The sequence below is a fragment of the Berghia stephanieae genome, chromosome 1 (assembly GCF_034508935.2).
Source record: "Berghia stephanieae isolate SIO BIC M18660-M18661 chromosome 1, UCSD_Bste_1.3, whole genome shotgun sequence".
NCBI classification, from domain to species: domain Eukaryota; kingdom Metazoa; phylum Mollusca; class Gastropoda; order Nudibranchia; family Aeolidiidae; genus Berghia; species Berghia stephanieae.
Genome location: NC_088360.1, coordinates 112,324,647 through 112,331,633, shown reverse-complemented (window position 1 = coordinate 112,331,633; position 6,987 = coordinate 112,324,647). Strand labels below are relative to the sequence as shown.

Here is a 6,987-nt window from a genome sequence, read left to right as displayed (position 1 = left end):
TTTTTTTTTTTTTTAATAACGCGCAATTTAATAGATTCCAGCGGAGCTATGAGTTATGCGATTTAATTTATTATACAGTATAAAGGATGTACAACACAAAGACCAGAAAAACAGTCCGTGCTTTTGTTGCTGATATAGGTAGTAAGACTAGGAATGAATGAGATTATGAAATTAAATATTCATCGACGTAAATGAAATCGAGCTATTGGGCTAATCAAACACTCAGTGGCGGTTCTAGCCTATTTACAGTGGTTGGGCAAAGAGGATTCGGTCATATATATATATATATATATATATATATATATATATATATATATATATATATATATATATATATATATATATGATATATATTTTTTATTTTTATTTTTTTGTTTTTTTTTTAATAAAATTTTTTTTTCGCCTTTAAACAAAAAATATTTCAACCACCAATAATCACATTCACAATGAAATGACAATACCAGTAGATTTTAATTCTTCCAAACGTAATCAAAAATGAATCACGAAAGAGAATACAACTAAAAAATAAAGCGACGAGACATAATGCGACAACACCTTGACAATACAAGTCCATTTCCTTCACTCGAAAAATTAAAGAGATGCTTTAATCCCTCAACGGCGATATTAATATTGCTTTTACATATTTCTGGTTTTCAGTAGTACGTAGTAACCTTAAAGTTTTCATGGAGAAGCAACAACAGCGATATGACTCGAGTTTCATTCAGAGCTCAAATTGCATAATTTTTACTGCTGTCTTGGTGGTCAGAATGATTGTGCCGGTGGTGGTAGTGGTTGGAATAGTGGTAGCGGTGGTGGTGGTGGTGGAGGAGGAGGAGGAAGACGAGGCGGTGAGGGGTAATTATGGTAGTGGTTTTGGTGGTGCTGTTGGTTAGAATGATAGTTGTGGAGACGATGACGGAAATTGTATGGTGATGTTGATATTGTTTTTATTTCTATTGTTGTACTTGTTGTTAATATTGTTGTTGTTGTTGTTAATGATGATGATGATGATGATGATGATGATGATGATGATGTTATGATGACAACGACGATGTCGTCGACAATGATGGTTACCATACGATATTACAAAATTTATTCAATCTTAGGCTTTCGCCAATTAATCATACAATTTGATGACCACATACATGAAAGTGGAAAATAATGGCAAATGGGACCAAACAATAAACTGATACCATTAATAACCACCAAAAAAAAATACAACAATAGTAATACCACCAATACGTACAATAATAATAACAATGATAATAATAATAATAATAATAATAATAATAATAATAATAATAATAATAATAATAATAATAATAATAATAATAATAACAATAATAATAATAATAATAATAATAATAATAATAATAATAATAATAATAATAATATAATAATAATAATAATAATAATAATAATAATAATAATAATAATAATAATAATAATAATAATAATAATAATAATAATAATAATAATAATAATAATAATAATATTACCATCATCATCATTACTACTACCACCACCGCTACCACTATACCACCATCACCATCATTATTACGTTTCCAATTATTTTTTCTCGTTTTTAAAAATTTGATATCTATCAAAACAGACGAAAATTCCGGTGATTTTTTTAAAGGGTAGTTAAAATATCTACGATTTTATTAGCCCTGAAAACTACGATTTTTATTTTCCTATCTAAAGTAGGCAGGTCTGCTATGACAAGTATCAGTATCAGTTCCATAGTCAAAATAAGACAAACAAAAAAACGTTTATTTAATATTAGGCTTTCGCCAATACTTCATACAATATAATTAAGACAAAATAATGTTACCAATCTCTCCTCATGTATTCGTTTGACTATCGTCACAATAATTACCGTGTTATCTTTGCTCCTTACCCAACCAATCCCTTGCTTCCCGCCTCTTCATCGCGAACCATCTTATGTATGTATTAGCTTCAGGACGGGCAAGTACGGAATCTGCCCACCCTTCCGTATTTCCTCTATAACTTAGAATTCAACTATCTCCTTACTCAGAAGAGTATTTCTCGTATACTAATTCAATTGTTGAGAAAACCAAAATGGTGGTTGTATTTTATATATTTATTTAGTCGTGACTTTTGAATAAAAGTGTTTTGTTTTATTAGAGGAAATACAATAGAAAATTACATTGTTTTGCAAAAATATTTAGTCTGGCAATAAAAATACAGCGGTAATTACTTTAAGAATAATTAAAAAAAAAGAATTAACAAATTAATTTGTTAAAAAACAAAACAAAAAACAACAAAAAACAACAACAACAACAACAAACAAATAAGAAAACAATTTAAATAAATGAGTTTTGAGAAACACTAAAGAAAACGAGGGGAAAAAAAAAGAAATAATTTAAATGGATAAACAAATATATTAAAACAACACAAACTAATACTAAATTGATATAATATTAGTAAATTAATAAATTTAATTCAATACTGGAACCTTCCCAGCACAAGTAAGGCAATAAATAAGAAAAAAGTTCGTTTGCCAAAATCTCTATTTAGTGTACACTGGTTAATAAGGTGGGCTCATTTGAATTAGCCCGACCTAGTACTAGAGAGGCCAGACAGCAAAATCACCGTCAGGCGACGTGACGATGAGATGACGATGTGGGCGGAGTGGAGTGGAGTGGTTGGGGGGGGGGGGGGGGGGGGTGATAAAAAGAACAGGAGCGTATCCTGGTTTATGTATTACGGGATGCATGGTGATTCGCAATCTATCAAAAATACACACAAATTGATTTCAGTACAAAGTATCAATTTTAAGTAGTAACTTTTGAAATTATCTAATTTAGATTTGATTATTTCGGACCTGGTAATACAGCATATAACTTGAAAAAACAGGCTGGTATTTGCCCACCCTGCCCATTATTACCAGCCGTCCCTGCAAACACGTTTATATATATGCACATTTATTTACTTGTTAAATATCTGATTCTTATTACATTACAATATTGTAATTTAATTTACTTTTTTCTCTCTCACACATAGATATACATTTTAACACGCATCAAGTTATCTGCTTGACCTGCCCATAAATTTAAGAAATAAGATAATATAAAATTTAATTGGGGAATATTGAAAATTATACAAAATTTAGCAACAAACCTCAAAATAATATTCCTCCTGAACAAGGGTGTAAAATTGACATCAACGCAGTTAACACAGACACACACCGAAGTATATAATAATAATAGGCCTAATAATATTAAAATTCATGACGTAGTTCATGGTTATAGTCGGCATGAGCATTGAGCATAAGTAGACGGTCTCGAATCGCAAGGCTACTCCGCTCGCCCTCATCCACACATACCGCTGTCATCACCATCCAAGTCTCTTTCACCATCGCCGATGTCTCCTGGCTCGGCTTGCGTCTCCAACCGTTCATTGACAAAACAGCGCATTTAATTTAATTAATTTAATCGCCATTAAATTTTTACTTGATTTACTATCGATAGATTTAACTGACCCATACTTGGAATTAAAAACTCGCTGACCCGGGACTCTGAAAAACCTCGTTTAAGACATTTTGACAAGATCGGAGTCATTTTAATCTGTTAATAAAATATGAAATAAAAACATTATTTCAGAACAAGTGTTTTGTCAACAAACAGTTGTTTTCACGACCCAACTTGAAGGAAGTCTCCCCCCCCCCCCCAACTCTCTCTCTCTCTCTCTCTCTCTCTCTCTCTCTCTCTCTCTCTCTCTCTCTCTCTCTCTCTCTCTCTCTCACTGGGTTCTTCTTTTGCTTGGTGGCATCCGTCTCCTCCTCCTCCTCTTTCCTTTCCTGTTCCAAACTTCTACTACTCCTTCATCTACAATTACTTCTCCTTCTCCTTCCCAATCTCTTGATCATCCTCTTTACCTTCACTACCAGCAGCTGCTCCTCCTCCTCCTCCTCCTCCTCCTCCTCGTCCTCGTCGTCGTCCTCCTCCTCCTCATCATCATCATTACTACCACAATTCACCAACACCACAACTACTACCACAACCACCACTATCATCACCATCATCATCATCATCATCATCATTATCATCATCATCATCATCATCATCATCATCATCATCATCATCATCATCTACTACTACTACTACTACAACTACTACTACTACTACTACTACTACTACTACTACTACTACTACTACTACTACTGTTACAACAACAACAACAACAACAACAACAACAACTACTACTACTACTGCTACTACTACTACTACTACTACTACTACTACTACTACTACTACTACTACTACTACTACTACTACTACTACTTCCTGTTCATCCTCCTCATTTTTATTATTTTTTTCTCATCATCCTCCTCCTCCTCCACCTTCTCCTCTTACTCCTCCTCCTCCCTTTCTAACCGAGACTGTGGATGGAGATCCCCTTTAATGTAATGAATATGTTTGAGTCCTAAGTGTGGTCTTTTAGTGAAGTGGAAACAGTGACACTTTTAATTATAAACGTTACCATTGTATAGCACAATACATTATCCAGTAAATTTGCTCGGGATGCTATAAAAGGGGTACCAAGCCACAGCCATGACGCTTGTAAAGCGCTCTTAAAATCATTCTCGAAAGAAATCACGCTGTTACCTGCCATGTCCTCATTTTACAACTGTGTACGATGAGAGAGTGTGAGTAAAAAGAGCTTCTGAAAGGACTCAAAATTGCGCCACCGGGTCTCGAACAATACACTTACAAGTCAGAAGCTGTGGATCACCGGAGATGTTTTTTCCTTTAAAAAAGAATGATTTGAAAGTCGTTTCTCTCTTTAGATATGTTAAAGTTATCTATTAATATGAATATTTTTATTAGCATTTCAACATCTTAAAGCTCTAGGATCGATCTTTTGAGCGTTTATATAGCGCAATATCCACTTAATTTGCTCAAAGCGTTTTACAAGGGGTCCCTGACAAACAGCAACATGTAGAACGAGACAAGACGCCTGTAAGACGATATTACATATTTTTTCGACAGGGAACAGGCTGTTAACAGCCAGGTACTCATTTTACACCCGAGTACAGTGAGAGAAATTATCAGAAGTAAAACATTAATGATTTTTACAGTTCATGTAACGAATCTCACTCTCCTTTATGAAGTCGTTTATTTAATTTATAAATATTTCAGAAAAGTGAGTGTAGCAGGCACTTGATAATTATAATAATTGAAGTGGGTGGGAAAGTGCCAGAAGACAACAGAGAATAAAAACTTCACGGCGGCGATGATACCGTAGAGTAACGATCACCCCGGCCTGGTGGAGTAGTCGTACCAATAAGGTCGCAGGTTCGAGCCCTTTCGCCACCGCGAAGTTTTTATTCCCTGTTGTCATCTGGTACTTTCCTACTCACTTCATTTCTTGTTATTATTTAATATATACATAGCTTAAAATAAAATGTTATACATCGGTTTCACTTTGGTTTGATACGGTCTTGAAACGATTGATACATACATAGGTGTTGCAAGCATTACAAAACACATAAAAACAAATTATACTTCATGTTACTCCTTTTACTAAAATGTCTAAGTAATTATGCTACCTACCCTCCGCGCCACTTTCTCTTTGAAGCCCAATTCGACATCACTGTTAAAACGATAGCGTATGATCTCAATGAGGAGAGAGAATACCGAACACTACCCGCATAATGTTGCATAGAGTTTGTTGATGTGAAATAGGCTATTGGAGTGGGACAGCGCTTTAGAACCATGGAGTGTAGACGATGTTTATCCTGATTCTTGAAACGTTCATCGGACATTTTCATGTTACCTTTTGGAAGGACTGACTCAGCAACAGCGTTCAGCATTACAGTGGTTGGGCAAGAGGGTCGGTCATAATATAAAATTAAATAATATAGATATAATATATAAATATATATAAAGTATTATAAATATATGTAAAATATTTTATTTTTTATTTTTTGTGTTTTTTTTTAATAAAATTTTTTATTCTTTTTTACGCTTTAACAAAATATTCAACCCAATAATCAAATTACAATGAAATGACAATACCAGTAGATTTTAATTCTTCCAAAGTAATCAAAAAATGAATCACGAAGAGAAATAAGCAACTTAAAAATAAACACGATGACATTATCGAAACACCTTGACAACAATCTATTCCTTCACCGAAAAATTAAAGAGATGCTTAATCCTCAACGCGATATTAATATTGCTTTTACATATTTCTTTCAGTAGTACTATAACCTAAAGTTTTCATGGAGAAGCAACAACAGCGATATACTCAGTTTCATCTACTAGCTCAAATGCATAATTTTACTGCTGTCTTGGTCAAATATGCCGTGGGGTAGTTTGATATGTAGCGTGGTGTGGTGAGCAGTGGAAGACGAGCTGAGGTTAATTATTTAGTTGTTTGTGTGATGTTTATTATATAGTTGTATGACGATGACGAAATTTGTATTGATGTTTATATTGTTTTTATTTACTATTGATGTACTTTGTATTTATTATTGATTGTATTTTTTTACATGATTATGATGATTGATTATGTATAATGATGAATGATATATATATGATGATACTATGATATATGATGAGTATAGTACAACGACGATGTCGTCGAAATGATGGTTACCATACATATTACAAAATTATTCATCTTAGCTTTCGCACATTAATACATACAATTTGATGACCACATACATAATATGAAAATATGGCAAATGACCAAACAATAAACTGATACCATAATAACCACCAAAAAAATACAACAATATAATACCACCAATACTACAATAATAATAACAATGATAATAATAATAATAATAATAATAATAATAATAATAATAATAATAATAATAATAATAATAATAATAATAATAATAATAATAATAACAATAATAATAATAATAATAATAATAATAATAATAATAATAATAATAATAATAATAATAATAATAATAATAATAATATTAATAATAATATTAATAATAAT

General features: G+C 32.3%; 1 protein-coding gene across 1 annotated transcript in view; it reads right to left on the bottom strand.

The window, feature by feature from the left end:
* Positions 1-3,257, bottom strand: part of LOC144965221 (uncharacterized) — a 9,128-nt gene extending 5,871 nt beyond the window's left edge. Inside the window, exon 1 of the mRNA XM_078900327.1 lies at positions 3,145-3,257. The gene's annotated coding sequence lies outside the window, so the exon portion shown is untranslated. The remainder of the gene's footprint in view (positions 1-3,144) is intronic.
* Between the last annotated feature and the right edge of the window lie 3,730 nt (positions 3,258-6,987).